This window comes from Entelurus aequoreus, linkage group LG14 (genome assembly GCF_033978785.1).
Source record: "Entelurus aequoreus isolate RoL-2023_Sb linkage group LG14, RoL_Eaeq_v1.1, whole genome shotgun sequence".
Classification (NCBI taxonomy): domain Eukaryota; kingdom Metazoa; phylum Chordata; class Actinopteri; order Syngnathiformes; family Syngnathidae; genus Entelurus; species Entelurus aequoreus.
In genome coordinates this window covers 65252625-65262624 of record NC_084744.1, presented here as the reverse complement: position 1 = coordinate 65262624, position 10000 = coordinate 65252625, and the positions used below count along the sequence as shown (strand labels likewise).

General features: G+C 31.9%; 1 protein-coding gene across 1 annotated transcript in view; it reads right to left on the bottom strand.

Moving 5' to 3' along the window:
• The window catches only part of LOC133664317 (cadherin-24-like), a gene marked incomplete at its 3' end in the record, with an annotated part of 310402 nt that overhangs the window by 198218 nt on the left and 102184 nt on the right, over positions 1–10000 (bottom strand). The gene's annotated exons all lie outside the window — the stretch shown is intronic.

Here is a 10000-nt window from a genome sequence, read left to right as displayed (position 1 = left end):
CATATGTATATATGTATATATACATATGTATATATGTACATATACATATGTATATATGTACATATACATATGTATATATGTACATATACATATGTATATATGTACATATACATATGTATATATGTACATATACATATGTATATGTATTGATGTGTGTACATATGTATATATACATATGTATATATGTGTGTGTACATGTGTTTGTATACATATGTATATATGTGTGTGTACATGTGTATATATACATATTTATATATGTGTGTACATATGTATATATACATATGTATATATGTGTGTACCAATGTGTATATATACATATGTATATATATATGTGTACATATGTATATATACATATGTATATATGTGTACATATGTATATATACATATGTATATATGTGTACATATGTATATATACATATGTATATATACATATGTATATATGTGTACATATGTATATATACATATGTATATATGTGTACATATGTATATATACATATGTATATATATGTGTACATATGTATATATACATATGTATATATGTGTGTACATGTGTATATATACATATGAATATATGTGTGTACATTGTGTATATACATATGTGTGTACATTGTGTATATACATATGTATATGTGTGTACATATGTATACATACATATGTATATATGTGTGTACATGTGTATATATACATATGTATATACGTGGGTGTACAGGTGTGTATATATACATATGTATGTGTGTACATATGTATATATATATATATGTATATCTGTGTACATATGTACATATTTAATAATTCTATCTAGCCTTGACAAATTATATAAAAATATGTGTTAATCACAAATATTTATTTATTTATGTATCAGGTAAATCTTAGGCTGATTAAAAAATAAGTACCAACCAAATTTACGGTATAAGAAGGGATTCATAAGTAACTGACGAAAAATACATTTACATACAATTATGTTGTGCTGAAATAAATATATTTTCTAACTAAATTAAAGTGCCACTTTAGTCATCATTTTTTGCGCTGAAAACACTTTTTTTTACGACTGCAGTGCCAGACTTGTTCGATATAGTCATTGTTGCCACAAGTGGTGGGATCGTGTATTACTTGTGAGAGTACCGACTCCTTCAAGGCCTCGCCCAAACCTTTCCAAAGTTGACTTTATAGCCATTCCTGGCCGTATGCAGTTTAGGTGAAGCCATTCCTGGCCGTATGCAGTTTAGGTGAAGCCATTCCCGGCCGTATGCAGTTTATACTTTGTCGGAACACAGCGTCAGGATATTTAGCCTTGCCAGCGTTTATGTTTAAGGGATGAGAACGCGGCGCTGAGACGATTTGTTTCAGTGGAGTTTACCCACCGCTGCTTTTCTGACAGAGACCTCGCGGTGGGTGGGGCCACTTAGCATATCTCAGGGGAGGAGACAGGCTTGCCCGTATCTTGACGGTTTTTTGATGGGTTTCGGAGGAGAGAACCGTCGAGAGTGAAGAGACAAAATACAAAACCGGCGACGTCACGTTGTGTAAAAGGTAAATAAAAACAGAAAACAATTATTTGCAAATCCTCTTCAACCTATTTTGAATTGAATAGACTGCAAAGACAACATATTTAATTTTAGAAGTGGTAAACTTTGTTTTTTTGTGTGCATTTATTAGCTCAGGGGTCACCAACCTTTTTGAAACCAAGAGCTACTTCTTGGGTACTGATTAATGCGAAGGGCTACCAGTAGGGATGTCCGATAATGGCTTTTTGCCGATATCCGATATTCCGATATTGTCCAACTCTTTAATTACCGATACCGATATCAACCGATACCGATATCAACCGATATATACAGTCGTGGAATTAACACATTGTTATGCCTAATTTGGACAACCAGGTATGGTGAAGATAAGGTGCTTTTTAAAAATAATAATAAAATGAGATAACTAAATAAAAAACATTTTCTTGAATAAAAAAGAAAGTAAAACAATATAAAAACAGTTACATAGAAACTAGTAATGAATGAAAATGAGTAAAATTAACTGTTAAAGGTTAGTACTATTAGTGGAGCAGCAGCACGCACAATCATGTGTGCTTACGGACTGTATCCCTTGCAGACTGTATTGATATATAATGTAGGAACCAGAAAATTGATAACAGAAAGAAATGGGGGGAGGGAGTTTTTTTGGGTTGGTGCACTAATTGTAAGTGTATCTTGTGTTTTTTATGTTGATTTAATAAAAAAACAAAAAACAAAACAAAAACAAAAAAAACACGATACAGATAATAAAAAAAACGATACCGATAATTTCCGATATTACATTTTAACGCATTTATCGGCCGATAATATCAGCAGGCCGGTAATATCGGCAGGCTGATATTATCGGACATCCCTAGCTACCAGTTTGATACACACTTAAATAAATTGCCAGAAATAGCCAATTTGCTCAATTTACCTTTAACTCTGTTATTATTAACAATGAATGATATTTACACTTAATTGAACGGTTTAAAAGAGGAGAAAACATGAAAAAAAAGTGACAATTAAATATTGAAATCTTCAATTTCGACTCTTTAAAATTCAAAATTCAACCGAAAAAAAAGAAGAGAAAAACTAGCTAATTCGAATCTTTTTGAAAAAAATTTAAAAAATAATTCATGGAACATCTTTAGTAATTTTTCCTGATTAAGATTAATTTTAGAATTTTATCTTGTGTATCTTGTGTTTTTTATGTTGATTTAATAAAAAAAAAAACAACAAAAAAAAAAACCAGATACAGATAATAAAAAAAACGATTCCGATACTTTCCGATATTACATTTTAACGCATTTATCGGCTGATAATATCGGCAGGCCGATATTATCGGACATCCCTAGCTACCAGTTTGATACACACTTAAATAAATTGCCAGAAATAGCCAATTTGCTCAGTTTACCTTTAACTCTATGTTATTATTAATAATGAATGATATTTACACTTAATTGAACGGTTTAAAAGAGGAGAAAACATGAAAAAAAATGACAATTAAATTTTGAAACATAGTTTATCTTTAATTTCGACTCTTTAAAATTCAAAATTCAACCGAAAAAAAGAAGAGAAAAACTACCTAATTCGAATCTTTTTGAAAACATTTTAAAAAATAATTCATGGAACATCTTTAGTAATTTTTCCTGATTAAGATTAATTTTAGAATTTTATCTAGTGTATCTTGTGTTTTTTATGTTGATTTAATAAAAAAAATTAAAAAAACAAACAAAAAAACGATACAGATAATAAAAAAACCGATACCGATAATGTCCGATATTACATTTTAACGCATTTATCGGCTGATAATATCGGCAGGCCGATATTATCGGACATCCCTAGCTACCAGTTTGATACACACTTAAATAAATTGCCAGAAATAGCCAATTTGCTCAATTTACTTTTAACTCTGTTATTATTAATAATGAATGATATTTACACTTAATTGAACGGTTTAAAAGAGGAGAAAACACGAAAAAAAATGACAATTAAATATTGAAACATAGTTTATCTTCAATTTCGACTCTTTAAAATTCAAAATTCAACCGAAAAAAAAAGAAGAGAAAAACTAGCTAATTCGAATCTTTTTGAAAAAATTAAAACAAATAATTCATGGAACATCATTAGTAATTTTTCCTGATTAAGATTAATTTTAGAATTTTGATGACATGTTTTAAATAGGTTAAAATCCAATCTGCACTTTGTTAGAATATATAAACAATTGGACCAAGCTATATTTCTAACAAAGACAAATCATTATTTCTTCTAGATTTTCCAGAACAAAAATTTGAAAAAAAATTCAAAAGACCTTGAAATAAGATTTAAATTTCATTCTACAGATTTTCTAGATTTGCCAGAATAAATTTGAATTTTAATCATAATAAGTTTGAAGAAATATTTCACAAATATTCTTCGTCAAAAAAAACAGAAGCTAAAATTAAGAATTCAATTAAAATTAGAGATAAATGCGTTAAAATGTAATATCGGAAATTATCTGTATCGTTTTTTTTATTATCAGTATCGTTTTTTTTTTTTATTATTATTTAAAAAAAAAAATTAAATCCACATAAAAAACACAAGATACACTTACAATTAGTGCACCAACCCAAAAAACCTCCCTCCCCCCATTTACACTCATACACACAAAAGGGTTGTTTCTTTCTGTTATTAATATTGTGGTTCCTACATTATATATCAATATATATCAATACAGTCTGCAAGGGATACAGTCCGTAAGCACACATGATTGTGCGTGCTGCTGGTCCACTAATAGTACTAACCTTTAACAGTTAATTTTACAAATTTTCATTAATTACTAGTTTCTATGTAACTGTTTTTATATTGTTTTACTTTCTTTTTTATACAAGAAAATGTTTTTAATTTATTTATCTTATTTTACTAATTTTTTAAAAAAGTACCTTATCTTCACCATACCTGGTTGTCCAAATTAGGCATAATAATGTGTTAATTCCACGACTGTATATATCGGTTGATATCGGTATCGGTTGATATCGGTATCGGTAATTAAATAGTTGGACAATATCGGCATATCGGATATCGGCAAAAAGCCATTATCGGACATTCCTAATTATTAATAATTAATGATATTTACACTTAATTGAACGGTTTAAAAGAGGAGAAAACACGTTAAAAAAAAAAGACAATTAAATATTGAAACAGTTTATCTTCAATTTCGACTCTTTAAAATTCAAAATTCAACCGAAAAAAAGAAGAGAAAAACTAGCTAATTCGAATCTTTTTGAAAAAATTAAAAAAATTATTTATAATAATAATATAATATAATATATATAATATAATAATTTTTCCTGATTAAGATTAATTTTAGAATTTTGATGACATGTTTTAACTTTGTTAGAATATAGAACAAATTGGACCCAGCTATATTTATAACAAAGACAAATCATTATTTCTTCCAGAACAAAAATTTAAAAAAAAAATTCAAAAGACCTTGAAATAAGATTTAAATTTGATTCTACAGATTTTCTAGATTTGCCAGAATACATTTTTTGAATTTTAATCATAATAAGTTTGAAGAAATATTTCACAAATATTCTTCGTCAAAAAAAACAGAAGCTAAAATTAAGAATTCAATTAAAATTAGAGATGTCGGCAGACCGATATTATCGGCCGATAAATGCGTTAAAATATAATATCGAAAATTATCGGTATTGTTTTTTTTATTATCAGTATCGTTTTTTTTTTTTACATTTTTTCTTTTTAATTTTTATTAAATCCACATAAAAAACACGAGATACACTTACAATTAGTGCACCAACCCAAAAAACCTCCCTCCCCCATTCACACTCATTCACACAAAAGGGTTGTTTCTTTCTGTTATCAATACAGTCTGCAAGGGATACAGTCCGTAAGCACACATGATTGTGCGTGCTGCTGCTCCACTAATAGTACTAACCTTTAACAGTTAATTTTTAAAAATTTTCATTAATTACTAGTTTCTATGTAACTGTTTTTATATTGTTTTACTTTCTTTTTTATTCAAGAAAATGTTTTTAATTTATTTATCTTATTTTATTTGATTCATTTTTTTAAAAAGTACCTTATCTTCACCATACCTGGTTGTCCAAATTAGGCATAATAATGTGTTAATTCCACGACTGCATATATCGGTTGGTATCGGTTGATATCGGTATCGGTAATTAAAGAGTTGGACAATATCGGCATATCGGATTTCGGCAAAAAGCCATTATCGGACATCCCTAATTAAAATGTATTTATTATTCTTCACAACAAAAAAAATCAATTTACTTGAACATTGATTTAAATTGTCAGGAAAGAAGAGGAAGGAATTTAAAAGGTAAAAAGGTATATGTGTTTAAAAATCCTAAAATCATTTTTAAGGTTGTATTTTTTCTCTAAAATTGTCTTTCTGAAAGTTATAAGAAGCAAAGTAAAAAAAAAATTATGAATTTATTTAAACAAGTGAAGACCAAGTCTTTAAAAATATTTTCTTGGATTTTCTAATTCTATTTGAGTTTTGTCTCTCTTAGAATTAAAAATGTCGTCAAGCAAAGCGAGACCAGCTTGCTAGTAAATAAATAACATTTAAAAAATAGAGGCAGCTCACTGGTAAGTGCTGCTATTTGAGCTATTTTTAGAACAGGCCAGCGGGCTACTCGTCTTGTCCTTACGGGCTACCTGGTGCCCGCGGGCACCGCGTTGGTGACCCCTGTATTAGCTCATTTGGAATTTCATGCCTGCAACATGTTTAAAAAAAATGGCTCAAGTGGCAAAAAAGACCGAGAAAGTTGAGTGTTGCCTCATCAAACACGTATTTGGAACATCCCCACAGGTGAACGGGCTAATTGGGAACAGGTGGGCGCCGTGATTGGGTATAAAAAAAAGCGGCGCCCGTGAAATGCTCGGTCGTTCACAAACGAGGGTCGCCACTTTGTCGACAAATGCCTGAGCGAATTGTTTAAGAACAACATTTCTCAACCAGCTATTGCAAGGAATTTAGGGATTTCGCCGTCTGCATTACGGGCCTTCCGATCCCTCAGGCGGTACTGTGTCAAAAGCCGACATCAGTGTGTAAAGGATATCACCACATGGGCTCAGGAACACTTCAGAAAACCACTGTCATTAACTACAGTTGGTCGCTACATCTGTAAGTACAAGTTAAAACTCTACTATGCAAAAGCCAACGTCATTTATCAACAACACCCGGAAATGCCGCCGGCTTCGCTGGGCCCGAGCTCTCCGATGATGGACTGATATAAAAGTGGAAAAGTGTTCTGTGGTCTGACGAGTCCATATTTAATTTTTTTTTTTTGGAAACTGTGGACGTTGTGTCTTCCGGACCGAAGAGGAAAAGAACCATCCGGATTGTTCTAGGCGCAAAGTTCGAAAGCCAGCATGTGTGATGGTATGGGGGTGTATTAGTGCCCAAGTGAAGGCACTATTAATGCTGAAAGGTACATACAGGTTTTGGAGCAACATATGTTGCCATCCAAGCAACGTTATCATGGACGCCCCTGCTTATTTCAGCAAAACGATACTTCATAGTCAAAGAGTGCAGGGACTAGACTGGCCTGCCTGTAGTCTACCACATGGGCTCAGGAACCACTTCAGAAAACCACTGTCAGTAACTACAGTTGGTCACCACATCTGTAAGTGCAAGTTGGCATCGTCTTGCTGAAATAAGCAGGGGCGTCCATGGTAACGTTGCTTGTATGGCAACATATGTTGCTCCAAAAGCTGTATGTACCTTTCAGCATTAATGGCGCCTTCACAGATGTGTAAGTTACCCATGTCTTGGCCACTAATACACCCCCATACCATCACACATGCTGGCTTTTACACTTTGCGCCTAGAACAGTCTGGATGGTTCTTTTCCTCTTTGGTCCGGAGGACACGACGTCCACAGTTTCCAAAAACAATTTGAAATGTGGACTCGTCAGACCACAGAACACTTTTCCACTTTGCATCAGTCCATCTTAGATGTTTTCTGGGTGTTGTTGATGAATGGCTTTGCATAGTAGAGTTTTAACTTGCACTTACAGATGTAGCGACCAACTGTACAATGGTTGTCTGAAGTGTTCCTGAGCCCACGTGGTGATATCCTTTACACACTGATGTCGCTTTTAAAGTCATTTTGATAGTAGGCTAATACAGCTAATATAGACACTTACATCATGTGTTGCCTTCATTATAACACTTATATAAGACTTTTAAAGTCATTTTGATAGTAGGCTAATATAGACACTTGCATCATGTGTTGCCTTCATTATAACACTTATATAAGACTTTTAAAGTCATTTTGATAGTAGGCTAATATAGACACTTACATCATGTGTTGCATTCATTATAACACTTATATAAGACTTTTAGTCATTTTGATAGTAGGCTAATATAGACACTTGCATCATGTGTTGCCTTCATTATAACACTTATGTAAGACTTTTGAAGTCATTTTGATAGTAGGCTAATATAGACACTTGCATCATGTGTTGCCTTCATTATAACACTTATATAAGACTTTTAAAGTCATTTTGATAGTAGGCTAATATAGACACTTACATCATGTGTTGCCTCCATTATAACACTTATATAAGACTTTTAAAGTCATTTTGATAGTAGGCTAATATAGACACTTACATCATGTGTTGCCTCCATTATAACACTTATATAAGACTTAAAGTCATTTTGATAGTAGGCTAATATAGACACTTACATCATGTGTTGCCTCCATTATAACACTTATATAAGACTTTTGAAGTCATTTTGATAGTAGGCTAATATAGACACTTGCATCATGTGTTGCCTTCATTATGACACTTATATAAGACTTTTAAAGTCATTTTGATAGTAGGCTAATATAGACACTTACATCACGTGTTGCCTCCATTATAACACTTATATAAGACTTTTAAAGTCATTTTGATAGTAGGCTAATATAGACACATGTGTTGCCTCCATTATAACACTTATATAAGACTTTTGAAGTCATTTTGATAGTAGGCTAATATAGACACTTGCATCATGTGTTGCCTTCATTATAACACTTATATAAGACTTTTAAAGTCATTTTGATAGTAGGCTAATATAGACACATGTGTTGCCTCCATTATAACACTTATATAAGACTTTTAAAGTCATTTTGGTAGTAGGCTAATATAGACACTTGCATCATGTGTTGCCTTCATTATAACACTTATGTAAGACTTTTTAAGTCATTTTGATAGTAGGCTAATATAGACACTTGCATCATGTGTTGCCTTCATTATAACACTTATATAAGACTTTTAAAGTCATTTTGGTAGTAGGCTAATATAGACACTTGCATCATGTGTTGCCTTCATTATAACACTTATATAAGACTTTTAAAGTCATTTTGATAGTAGGCTAATATAGACACTTACATCATGTGTTGTCTTCATTATAACACTTATATAAGGTTTTTATTTTTTATATATTTTTTTATTTTTGGTCCAATATGGCTCCTTCAACATGTTGTGTTGCCGACCCCTAGACTAGAGGTCATTATTATTATTATTGTTCATTATAATTAGTGCTATTTATATTAGTATTGTTATTGCTCCATTTGTCGTGTTCATTAATATTCATATACATTTTCGTATCATATTTGTACATATTAGATTTATTCTACAATTTCCCCCTTAGTCTTCCTTTTTTTCCCCCCTTTTCTTTCTATCCCCTCCTGCTGTGCCAAACATTAAATAAATCCAATTAACAAAGTCAAACACAAACATGGCAATGAGAGAAGTGTCCTGAGGGATATGGAGAAAATCAACAAAAAAAGTAGCATAATAAGGACTATTTTGCAGCAGATACATCATGTGATCATGAGCAGATGATTCAGACTTTAAGAAGTCTTTTTTTTTTTTTTTTTTTTTTTGTGGTTGCACCGCCTCCTTCCCGGCGTGTGCTCCGAGAGCGAAAAGGCCAGGCCGGCTGCTGGGGAAGATACGTGATGGATCCACTTAATTTCTCCCAACCATGGGGAGAGAAAAGGCACGGGAGCGGAATCGCTTCCATTTGTTGGATTTAATGAAGTTTTACATTTCCCCAGTTTTATTCCCACAGCCGCGGCAAGAGGGAGAACACACGAGAGTGTGTGCGTGTGTGTTGGAGGGAAAAGTGTGGAGGGTTTAAAGAACTGCACTTTTTAAAATTGTGCTTACTGTTCACAATCATTATGAGGGGCTCTAACAACTTCAAAACCCTCCTTCAACGTTTTATATAAGCACTGCAAGTATATACATAATGTAGTAACAGACACCTTCATAACAATATGTAATATGTACAATATACACACTGCAAGTATATATATATAATGTAGTAACAGACACCTTCATAACAATATGTAATATGTACAATATACACACTGCAAGTATATATATATAATGTAGTAACAGACACCTTCATAACAATATGTAATATGTACAATATACACACTGCAAGTATATATATATATAATGTAGTAACAGACA